The sequence below is a fragment of the Lolium perenne genome, chromosome 4, assembly GCF_019359855.2.
Source record: "Lolium perenne isolate Kyuss_39 chromosome 4, Kyuss_2.0, whole genome shotgun sequence".
NCBI classification, from domain to species: domain Eukaryota; kingdom Viridiplantae; phylum Streptophyta; class Magnoliopsida; order Poales; family Poaceae; genus Lolium; species Lolium perenne.
The window spans coordinates 237,331,121-237,344,068 of NC_067247.2; the positions used below are offsets into that span (position 1 = coordinate 237,331,121).

A 12,948-nucleotide genomic window follows, 5' to 3' on the forward strand; every position below is an offset into this window, starting at 1 on the left:
GTAGTCGTCGCCTTCTAAGTTGCCGGCGTCGTCGTCGCTCTTGTCGTCGGCTCGTCGGGCGGCGCTCGTGGCTCGAACTGAGGGTAGCGCAGCGGGGGATATCGCCGGCCGTGATGTAGTCCATGACGCTCTGCGAGTCCGGCCGTACCACCATAGCCGACGGCCGGCCTCGTGGAAGTTTCCGGGAGGCGGACCGTCCTCCTCATACAGCGAGCGCCCTCTCACGCCGATTGATGAAGAAGGCGTCCCAAGTATGCTGGTTATCGGGATGCCGGCGGATTCATCCGCTGCTCCGGCGTGAGGTCGAGGTAGTAGTGGTTCGTGATGGCCGCCGGCGCGCGGTACCACGAGGGACGGGAGGGACCGGCACGCCGCCGGCGCGCTTAGGCTCCCGGCCGGAGGGGACGCGGTAGCCGGAGGGCAAGGGTAGTTCGAGGCGCAAAGCTCCTCCACCTGCTGGTAGGTTAGAGTGGGTGCGGTGGAAGCCATGAGAGAGTGATGAGAGATTGTAGAGATGTGATAATGCTGGCCAAGCCGGGCTACCTATATGTAGTGACAAATGGCGGGAAAAATGGGAGCGGGAAGACAGGAGGTGGGAAGAAAGAGGCGGGGAGAAAGTGGCGGGAAGAAATTGGCGGGAAAAAATTGGCGGGAAGAAAGAGGCCGGAAGAAATTGGCGGGAAACAATTGGCAGGAAGAAAGAGGCGGGAAGACAGGGAAGAAATGGCGGGAAGACGAGGAGGGAAGAGGGGGTCGGCGGAAAGAGGCGGGAAGAGGGGGCCAACGAACTTTTGAATTGAATTAGTTTTATTTTTATGAATTTTTGATAATTTGTAGTTTTAAAATTTTGAATTGAATTAGTTTTATTTTTCTAAATTTTTTGATATACTATTTGTATTTTTAAGATTTTGAATTGAATTAGTTTTATTTTTATGAATTTTTTGATATATTATATGTATTTTAAACATTTTGAATTGAATTAGTTTTATTTTTCTTAATTTTTTGATATATTATTTGTATTTTTAACATATTGAAATGAATTAGTTTTATTTTTCTGATTTTTTGATATATAATTTGTATTTTTAATATTTTGAATTGAATTAGTTTTATTTTTCTGAATTTTTTGATATATTATTTCTATTTTTAAGATTTTGAATTGAATTAGTTTTATTTTTCTAAATTTTTTGATATATTATTTGTATTTTTAAGATTTTGAATTGAATTAGTTTTATTTTTCACATGTAGAAAACGAAATAATTTCGAAAAAGGCCTTTAGTCGCGGTTGGCATTCGGCCAACCGCGACTAAATCGTTTTCCATGAGAACCGCAAATGGGGCGAAAAATGGGCTTTAGTCGCGGTTGGGGTCTGCAACCGCGACTAAAGGAGTGACCTTTAGTCGCGGTTGGTGTCCCCAACCGCGACTAAAGCCCATTTGGTATAAAAGCTCGCGCCCTCGCCCGCGCACTTCATCTTCTTCGCGATGCTCGTCGCCTCTTCGCCTCTTCGCGCAGAGGCTGCCGCCGTGTCGCCCTCGCCCTCGATAACGCCGCCGCCGTCGTCGCCCCCGTCGCCGCCGCCCGTCATCGTCCTCGCGCGCCCCGGCCGCCCCGTCCTTTTCCTCGCCGTACGTTCCACACCGCGCCCCGCCCCGGCCCACGCGCCCCGCCCCCTCTCGCCCACGTACGGCACCGCCGCCGCTATCACCGCCGGCCGCTATCACCGGCCGCCCTCGCCACGCGCGCGCGCTGGCACGAGCAGCGCGCGCGCCGCCTCGCTCGCCCGCCCTCAACGGCGCCGCCTCGCTCGCCCACGCGCGCGCGGCCGGCCGTGTGTACAGAGAGATGAGGGAGATCGAGACGAAGGGGCCGTGGCCGGCGCCGGCCCCTTTTTTTTGTTTTTTTTGTTTTTATTAATTATCTCACAATTTGTTAATTAAAATTGTACACTAAAATTTGACTTAAAAAAAGATTGTGTAAAGAAAAATAAAATTTGACTTAAAAAAATTAAAATTGACTTAAAAAAGATTGTGTAAAAAAACTAAAATTTGACTTAAAAAAGATTGTGTAAAAAAAAACTAACCACCGCGCGGATACGGAGGGGGCAACGAGCCCTCGTCGCCCGTCCGTATACGAGCGGTGTTTTTTTTTTTGGGTCGAGAGGGGGCGGCACCACCACTGCCTTTTCGCCACCGCCGCCCTTTCGCCACCGCCCTTTCGTCACCGACCCCGCGTGTATACGGAGGGGGCGGCGAGGCCCTCGCCTCCCCCCTCCTTATACGCGTTGGTTTTTTTTTTGTTTTTTTACGAGAGAGAGGACCGGCACCGACACCGCCACCGCCCTTTCGCCACCGCCACCGGTCTCTCGGTCACGCGGTCACTGCGAGGCGAGGTCGATCGTCCGCATATACACATCTAATACACGCGTCCCCCCTCTCGCCTCCCTCGTCGCCCTCTCTCTTTATATGTAGAAGAGATGTGATAATGCTGGCATATACACAATTAATTTGTTTTGACTACATGTTTTCAGGACTGACATATGGCGGACGATAGAGCTGACCCGATTCTGGACAACTATGATCCGGACCTTGAAGAACATATGTTCGGCATCATAAAAGGCGATATTCTATATGTGCCGACCGGACAAGAAGAACATGATATCTCTTCTTATCTGAACCTTGAGGGTGAAGATGAAGGGCGCCGTCAGCAAGATGATGCCGAAGAAACGTCGATAAACGACGATCTTCAATTGGAAGTAGCAACCACCTCCGGCGCCGAGGTATATATATACATATTGAGCCTCTGGTGATACAAACTAACTGATTTGAATAAATGTGTGTGTACTAACGCGCGCGACTCTCTTTCTTATTTTAGCCCTCGGCCGGATCGTCGAAAAAATCGAGTACGTCGTCAAAGCGTGGCGCAACCAAGACGATGAAACCAAACGAAACATGCACCATCGAGGTTGTCGATGAAGAAACCGGCAGGCCGCTGGAGCCCAGCAAGAACGCCACCAAGTTTATCAGCCAATGCGGAGCCGTTGTTAGAGACAACGTCTCGATCACCGTCCAGGAGTGGAATGAGCCAAAGAAGGCACGTCTTGGTTTCACTTTTGTCGATAAGAGAACAAAAAAAGATTGCTTCAACAAGCTTATGGAACATTTCGTTCTACCTCCGGAATACCGCAAATACGATGAGAAGGGTAACAAGATTCAGGAAAACAAGGAGAGGTGCAAGCTAGTCAAACAGTTCGCTATTTCTAAGATGTCCAACGCATTCCGGAAATACAAGCAAAATTAGAAAGGGGGAAAGAAGTTGCCCAGCTCGGGGAACAAAGTAAACAATCGATCGCCCCGCTCATAGTGCAAGCCGCCGGTCCGGATGCCCCCGATATCATAGCAGCTGCGGCCTTTATGGATTGACCGTAACGAGTGCCGAGAGAACAAGCGGCCGACTTAGGTATCACTCTTCGTGCACCGTTAGGCCTTGATGAGGCGCCAATGAAGGACGTAGTATTTACATATGTGAAGAATGGCCCTCTCGTCGAGCTGCGCGTGAGAAGAGGATCTACCTCGACAAATGAAAGGTCTGCTAAATTGGTACAAGGGTTACATAAAACTTAAAAACGCCAAAGACTATATTTATGCGGAAGTTAGATATGAGCATCACTTCAAACATTACTATATACAAATTCATCGGAGTGAATTGTTCCAGCTGTTCAATCTGCGCGACCTCGACAAATCTATCATCAGTTGCTACGTTACGCCAAGTGATTTATTAATTTCTACCCCATCTCGTTCATTGCCTGCACTATATATATATATATATATATATATATATATATATATATATATATATATTGTCCTAACTATCTTGTTGTGTACGCTATTATGCAGAATGAAGAAGCGGGAAATGCGAATAAGGAACATCCATGATGTTGGGTTCATTGACCCACAAATCGTTAATTCATATGTGTTAGAACACCACCCCGACGACGTGGAGGATGACCTGTGGCGGTTTTTTAGAAAACAGGAACTCAAAAGTGATATTCTATTTCCTTACCATTTTGGGTGAGTGTTTCTGTCTTGAGCACATTCTCTTTTGTTTACTCCATGCATGGTATGTGGCTAATCGATGAGTTATGCATGACTGTGCATGTATCGTGTCCGCAGGTTCCACTGGATTCTTATGGTAATTCAATTTCACACCTCCACAGTTCTCGTCCACGACTCTCTGAATATGGATCCGGCGCTTTGGGCCGACATGAGAAAAATGATGCAAAAGTAATTATTTTCATTCATTTGCGCTCTATATCGATCGGCCTATTTCGTTCATCATTTCCTAATATCAAGTAACTAATTAATAACTCTCTTGTTCATTTAATTTTCTTTGCCTCGTAGGGTTTGGAGACGGTTCGTAGATAAAAAGGTCGGTGAATTCAAAAAAGAGCTACAATTTAAAATGGCAGTGCGGACGACTGGGGATATTCAGCCACCGGGGACCAATCTATGTGGATACTATGTTTGTGAGAGGATCCGGAGATACTGCAATGAGCGGGACCAGAAGTGTGAGAACAACATCATGAGGAATAACCTCCGGAAGACGCTTAGTCCAGAAGCTCGCTTCCGACCACTTCAAGAGGAACTAGCTGGATGGTTGGCGAGGGAAGTCATCGATCCTAGAGGAGAACACCATTACGATGACGTAGAACTTCATATGCACTAAATTATGGATGGAAACTTGTTCAAAATTGTATATGATCATCCGATATTGAATATATATTGTATATGGTCATCCGATATTGAATATATATTGTATATTCCTCTTGAATTCTTTTTGGTTCTAATTTCAAATTTGTTTGAAATTGTACATTCATATGCATGTATGTAGTTCCGTAGAATATGTGAAACTCCTTCAAAATTAAAACCCAAAAGAAATAAAACAATACAAATTAAAAAGAAACCAGATTTAGGGGGAGGGGGGGCTAAACCCTAAACCCTGCGGAGGCCCTTAGTCGCGGTTGGCCAGAAGAACCGCGACTAAAGGTCCTCCGCCCTGGCGCTCACCTGCGGCCCACGTGCTTACGAACCGCGACTAAAGGGGGGGGGCCTTTAGTCGCGCTACTTTGGTCGCGGTTGCGCAACCGCGACTAATGGCAGTTGCCAACCGCGACCAAAGGCCCTTTTTCCACCAGTGTCAATGCTTATACAAAAATCTGTACTGGGTTGTCTTTTCAATAGAACATGCACTTCTCTTAACTGGTTGGTGATTTCATTGTTTTCTAATAAAAATCGATCTCGAAACAACTAAGTAGATGCACCACATTCTATATTGCGAATGAGTATCCGTTGTGAATTAATAGCATGGTACTTTCTACTTGTTTGTGCACATTACTCAATAAGAAATGTTAAGTGTTGTGCGTCAATACTTTAAGCTTCGCATGAATGGATACTGGACACTACCTAATATGATTTTCTCATTTTTCAAACTTAGATAATATGCATTGTCAAGCCAAATGGACATACTTTTTATAAAGAGGCAGATGCTGTTCGGTGTATGATACATGACAAGGTTCAAACTTTGAAGGTATGGTCCTAGATTTTAATTTCGTGTAAACTTAATTATATGATATTGACAGCCTCACTTCCACCTACTTACATGTGGATACCCATGGTCGTATTCTTTCGTCCATCAACGGTAATTGTTGTGCTTTCTACAGGCTAATATGTTGTTGCAGTTGGAAATTCGATGAAGCGAAGAAACAAAATAAAGTTTGGCAATGCTGCCATGGATTTTGTGCAAAGAATTTGGGCTGATATATTGCTATTCTTATTTTTGCAGAGAGGAAATGGAAGTGTTCATCCTAATTATTAGGTCATGTTTAACTGAAGAGAAACACAATGAACGTGCAGTGTCAACTGTATTCGAAATATATACCAAAATATATATTTATATTTCTGTGTCCTACTTAGTGATTTGTGATATTCATAGCTGATGGTAGAATAATTGAAGAAGAAAAACAATCTTACTGAAAATGGAAATTAGTTTACTATCTTTAACAGTCTCATGTGTGGCCACACTATTTTGTAATGGTTACACATAGTTGACAATGTTTGAGTTATTTCTTTCTAATGTTCCTTAAATTATTCTACATGATAAGGAAGTCATACTTACCGTTTGTACAAAAAACATGTGCAGAGTCATCTGTTAAATAGAGTCTACTGAATTTTTCAGTGAAGCCTTGGTAGTTACCTACACCTCAATACTCATTCATATAAGATTAGCAGATTCTATGTAAGGGAATATCAAACTTGGAGCTTATATATGCTACAAAAATAAAATTATTTTTACCCCAAAATTGTGTCTTTACTGCATAGTTGCACCTGTTTCCATTGGGAAAAATAATTTAGTGTGTTTTACCATGCATAATTTGCATCTTGTCGAACACATGTTTTTTTTCTCAACATATGGCTTGAGTTGGTTCAGCATAAAATTAAGCATGCTGTCCTTTTGATTTCTGGATCTTAAATAGTAATATATTGCCCATAATTGCTCACATACATTATTTGTTCACTCTCTAATTATTACTTGTTCATTGCTTGAGTGCAGTGGCCGAGCATGGTGGTACAACTAGATGGGGCCAATTTCATCAGACCATGGGATAGCCCGGGCCAATACAGCAATATGAAAACAAATTTTAATTTTTATGGACCAAAATTATTATTGTTTAAAAGGGAAATTAAGTATGAAAGACTGGGCCACAACCCTGGATGGCCTCCAAGAAGCGCCGCCCCTGCTTGAGTGTACATGGTTCTATTATAGGATCTGTTTTGTGGACATTTGGACATAGTAGAAGAAGATGTCTACAAATTTCAGCATTTCTTGTGGTTTGTGTATACTACCACTGTAGTAACCTGATATTAGATTGATTCTTGTTTTCATATACTCCCTCCGTTCCTAAAAAAGCTTCTCAACTTTTTCTAGATATAGATTAATCTAGCTAAAATATGTCTATATACCTCCATATGTAGACAAAGTTCAAATCTTTTTTAGGAATGGAGGTAGTATGAGTCAAATACCAAGACAAAGGACTGAAACTGGCGTTCAGGAAGATATATATATGTCATTTATGTGGTTGCTATGACGAGGATGCATATCACATTATCACTCTATTATTTGGTGCCCACATGCATGCTACTGACTTGAGGATGGATATGCTTGAGAGACAAAATTACCGCTATACTGGATTAGTATTTTGGTCTGGACTAGCTCTTTAATGCTGTAGCAACTCCCTATAGAGGTACTTTCTTCGTTACTTGTTATGTGGTAGAGATGGAATGTGCAACAAAAGAAATTCCAAAGAGGCTGAAGGCATTGCTTCAATTCTTCGTCAAGTACGGGGTCGGGCTTATGCAAATCTGACAACAAGAGGATATTATGGGAAGGGCAGAAGTTATTCTGGAAACTAACTCAAATCATAAATTGTTGCTCTTCTACCAATAGTAAGTTTTATGGTAAAAACTGAGCGCTTGGATCTGTGAAGATTAATTTTGAAGACAGTTCTATTCCTGAGATAGTTGCTAGCGCTGGAATAGTGGTGAAGGATGATGCTGGGATGGTGATTTTTACTGCCTCACATGTTCTTAGAGAAGTGTAGAGATGGTGCAGAATATGAGGCCCTTGCAGGCTCGGAGGCTGCTAGCTTTGTCGTGCGGCATATTAAGCCAATGACTATGGAGATGGATTGCCACAACCTTTACCTCAAACTTGGTAAAACTTTCGTCATGCATGAAACATTGTGATTCCAAGATGATTTTTTTGGCTGGTTACAAACTGAGGTTATTAATTTATAGGCCATTTGTTGTTAATATTCTGCTACAAAAGACTGTATGTTTTTCCACTGGATATCTCATATCGTACTATAATTTTCAAGATGTACTTTATTCAATTGTCTGCCCTTCTGAAAATCTCCATACAACAGTTAAATAACTAGATTCTGGAAAAAAAAAACTAAACTAGGGTGGAGTCTTGTTCATTTTATATCCTCTTTTATTATTCTTCTCATTAATTATCTGGAGAAACGTAAAACGGAAAGCAAACCCTGTGATCATACCGTTTGTGGTTTTGAACACCACTGCAACAGCTATATCATGGTATTTTCATTTAAATTGTATTAGAAAATGTTTCAAGTGCCAAACTTTATCAAGTATTTCTACCAATATTTTCATAAAATGGACGGGCGTGGCAACGCGCGCTTTCATGTTCTAGTATATAGTGTTGGAGATGCAATCTAGGCCATGGGTTGGATGCCCATTTGATCCAAGGGCTCTTGAGCACCTCTAGAACCTTACTAGGACTCCCCTATGTCCTGCATGAGCCTCAGAACTCGTGGCTGGGCGGAAATATCCAGGTATGGAAAGAGTTTGTGTCAAATACGTCACCAACTTTCGGAGTCCCGAGACTGCACGAACCTTCGCAGTAATTCTGCTCTACCGGATGCATCCGTTGTCTGTTCTGGACGAATAAGATATCCAAATTGTTTGGTTTGAAATTCTCTACAACTTTGTAGTTTATGACTTTTCCATTGGACGTCTTTTTGATGGAATTTCGAAGCAATCTTTGAAAAGTGTTCAGCAGGGACAGATTCCAGGAAATTCCAGATTTCACCATAATGAGCTATTTCCTTCCATATTTGCCTATTTCCTGCACAATAAAGTTGAAACCAACAACTTGTGCACTTTTGCAACTATTAATAGGTTAGTCCCTTAAAACATATAGTAATTGGTGTAAAACAAGCATGTAACATCAAAAATTATAGATACGTTTGCGATGTATCAAGCACTTACGGATACCTTCGGTGAAGGACGCTAACCCGGAAAACCCGGATCTGGCAGTATCTCCGGCTAGGGAAGTGATGGTTGTCATTCCGGCCTGGACACAGCCTTTCCTGGACTACCTCATTGATCAAACGTTGCCAGAGGACGAGGTCCTCGCACGGCAGATCATCAGACGAGGAAGATCCTACACAATCGTTGATGGACAGCTCTACAAACGAAGTGCAACAGGGGTGTTTCTTAAATGCGTCTCCAATCAAGACGGCATTGAAATCCTCAGGGAAATCCATTTAGGGGATTGCGGGCATCATGCCGCCCCTAGGTCTCTCGTTGCAAAAGCTTTTCGGCTTGGATTTTACTGGCTCACAGCTAAAGAAGATGCTGATAAACTGGTAAAAACTTGCCGAGGTTGTCAGTATTATGCTACTCAACCAAACGCTCTAGCCCAAGAGCTGAAGACCATCCCTATCACCTGGCCATTTGCGGTCTGGGGGCTCGAAATGGTTGGAAAGTTAAAGAAATCATCTCCTGGAGGTTTTGAGTACCTCCTAGTCACGGTTGACAAGTTCAGCAAGTGGATCGAGACCAAGCTAGTGAGAAAAGCCGACGGTGCTACGGCACTAAAATTCTTCTGCAGCCTCGTTGTGAGATACGGCATCCCGCACAGCATAATCACAGATAATGGCGCGAACTTCGCAGAAGGAGAATTGAAGGATTATTGCCATGACATGGGGATCCGACTTGACCTCGCATCTGTGGCTCATCCACAATCCAATGGTCAGGTTGAAAGAGCCAACGGCCTCATACTATCCGGAATTAAACCATGCCTTGAAGAACCACTGCAGCGCGCAGCTGGAGCTTGGGCTGATGAGTTGGACTCTGTTCTTTGGAGTTTACGAACTACCCCCAACAGGTCAACTGGATTTACTCCGTTTTTTCTGGTATATGGATCCGAAGCCGTGCTCCCCTCCGACATCATTCACAATTCACCGCGAGTATCCGCCTACAATGAAGAAACTGCTGATGAGGCCAGACAGCTATCTGTGGACTTGATCGAAGAAGCCCAAAATCTAGCTGACCAGCGTTCCACAATCTACCAGCAGAAGCTCCGACGCTATCACAGCCTTCGAGTTCGGAATCGCTCGTCCATGGACGGAGACCTTGTCCTCCGCCTTCGCCAAGTGAAAGATCACAAGTTGCAATCTCCATGGGAAGGACCCTTTGTCATTAGCAAAGTGCTTCATAACGGATCATACTACCTTGTTGATTTCCGGGAGCTAAAGGATAGACCTGCTAATTGGTACCGGAAACGCAAGCGAGAGGATCCGGGTGACATCTATGACGAAACAGATCGCCCCTGGAATATTGCACATCTACGTCCTTTCCACACTTAGAAACTTTTTCGAGTAACATACTTTGTAATAGTTATGCATGATCAATGAAATAAAGCATTTGGTTCACTCTTTGAGTCCTTTGCCTCCTTTACTTGTTCATTTTTAGATCATGTATGTTTTCCGACTAAAACCACAGAGCTGGATATTTCCGTCTAGGCGTGTATGAAAGTTGTGATTTTCAAAAATCGTCTCCTAGGACGTGAGCTTAAGTTCTCTGGCGGAAATGTTTTTTGTTGCGATCTCATGGATTCTTGGTAGCGATTTTTGGCATCTACGTTGGGGGCTTGTTTCCGCAGTTATTGACGGATCGCCATTGGGCTTCGTTGCCGCAAGCGAGCGTCTCCGGCTAAAGGTTTTCCGGCTCGTGGAAGGTCAAGTCAGCAAGCCGGAAAACCTAGAAACCAGCACTTGATTTCAACAAATGAAACATGCAAGTAAAACGGATAGCAGGATAAGTTTTTTTCGCCCATGCATAAGTGTTTCGTTCCTAACTACTTAAGAATTTAAAGTTATATTACAAACTCTCTAGGGGCCAAAATGATGCATTGTCTTTCTTCCCGCAGGAATAATTTTTTCACTTCTCCTTAGCCGGAGAATTTTCACCTTTGTCATCAACCTTTGGAGCATATTTTTCTTCACCCTTGGCTGGAGAGGAGACATCATCTTCACTCTTTTCATCGTCTTCAGCCGGAGATGCAGCGCCACCTTGGTCCTTGGAGCTCGTCCAGGTGTACTGGCTTCCGGATTGAGCAGGTCGGGACTCCGCCTCGCGCTCCTTGTGGAGCTCTGCTTCAAGGGCTCGTCGGCTGGAAGAACCACCTTGTCATAAAATTTGTTGTGGCGAATTCTCCGGGAGATGCGGGTGTCGTAGCCGCTAACTGCATCCAGTAGGGTGTTACATCCGAGTCCGGAGGAACACCAGAAGTCACCCTGTCAATGTCAAGATCCGGGTTATGCGCCAGACACATGGCCAGGGACATGGCAGCAGCGCCCCGAGCTGATGACGCCTGCAGATCCACCACCAACTCCGGAAGAACGTCCATCCTCTGGATAAGCTTGCGAACGTCACAAGTTCGGCTTTTATTGATGGATAGGTTGTGATAGATCTTTCGGGAGGCGGAGATGAGATCTTTGCAGTCTTCTCCGGCGAGCTGAAGCAGATCATGCCGAGGGAACTGGCTCCGACGTTCCTCATCATATCCAAGAGGATCTGGAGGACACAACTTCTGATAAGTATAACAGATTGAGCTTAACATATACGTTACTATATGAACTTCGAGGGCATACCCATGAAATCAGAGTTAAGTAGATCCCAGCACTGCTCTGCTATCTCCATATATTTCCGGAGTCTGCCAAGCTCTTTCTGTTGCTGTTGGATGGTTTCACTGTCAGTTTTCCTTTTCAATTGAAATTCACCCTCCTTTTTGATGAGCTCCGAGCTCTTCTCCGCCAGCTTTTTCTCCGCCTTTGCGACCTTCGATTCTAGGTCTTTCTGGGAGGAGCGCAGAGTCTCGAGCTCGGAGGAAGCGGCGGCAAGAGAGGTGGATGCACCTATCCAAGATAAATCAAGATCAGTTGGGAGTCCGGATCATGTATTATTCAAAACCAAGTCGGAAACCAACCTTGGGCGTCTAACAGTTGCTTCTTTAGATCCACATTTTCCTGCCTGAACTGCTGAATTTTTTCCGCCTGGCTTAAGGTAACGCGGCGCTGCAGGGCGATGTTCTTATGAAGCTCATAATGCAGAGCCTGCTGTTCCTATAAGTACAAACAGAGCAGGAGTAAATTTCCGATATTTTATAAGTAAGTCTCTCTAAAGCATTGTTGCCGGAAATATTTCCGCCACAATGCTTGGGGGCTACTGCGACATTTTTTCACACAAAATCTTCTTCAGTTTGAGATTTCTTCTAAGTATTTAGGTGCTAACTATTGGCTAGTTTCCTCCTACATACTTGGGGGCTACTGGGGAGTACCTTCCGCTTGCAGAGGAGCTTGTCGAGGAATTGGCCAACTTCATTCTTAAAATCCTGGATCTCCGATGACTCGGCGTCAGGTTTGCCCCAGGCGTTGTCTAACATGGAATTGAGAAGATCTTGCTCAAGCTCCCATTTTTCAGCTTCAGTTAGCTTGTTGAAAAACTTAGTGGCATAGGCCTTTGGGGTGGAGGTAAGATCAGCCGGATCTCCGAAGTTCTTTGGAAAAACGACGATTTCACTCGCCGCAGCTTCAGCTTTCCCTGAGGAGTTGACTTCCGCTTCCTCTCGGCCTTGGACTTCAGTCTCGTCAGGGGCAGGACCTTTGCCTCCGGAGCTTTCTCCGCCCACCTTTTCGCTGCTAACCGGAATTATTTCCGGTGGAGTGGTCGTGGCAGGAGGGGGAGATTGCTCCGCCTGAGGAGGAGAGGGCTGAGGAGTAGCGTGGGAGGCGCTTGGCGGAGCTGGTGTAGCGGGACCAACGGCCAGAGACTTTTTCATATATTTCGTTATAGGCTCTTGGACGTTGGTCCGCGCAGTGGTGGTACTCGGATTCCTACAAACGGGCAAAGGAAATATATAAATAACAAAATTTACCAAGATAAAAGACGCGCTGTACTCGGAAACTTACGTCGCGCCAGGAATGTTGGGACGTCAGCGCTTTCCTGCTGTCGCTAGCAGTTTGATACGCTCGCGCTCCACCTTCTTGGAGTCCAGCGGAGGCGGCTTCGTGACTTTGGGCTTCTTGGC

The 12,948-nt window shown here is 44.6% G+C and overlaps 1 long non-coding RNA gene across 1 annotated transcript; it reads left to right on the forward strand.

The window, feature by feature from the left end:
- Positions 1–3,916: 3,916 nt before the first annotated feature.
- On the forward strand, positions 3,917–4,744 carry LOC139838934 (uncharacterized). Its single transcript, XR_011756739.1, has 3 exons — positions 3,917–4,067; positions 4,170–4,280; positions 4,398–4,744. It is a non-coding gene; the product is annotated as an uncharacterized lncRNA (long non-coding RNA).
- The last annotated feature ends 8,204 nt before the right edge of the window (positions 4,745–12,948 follow it).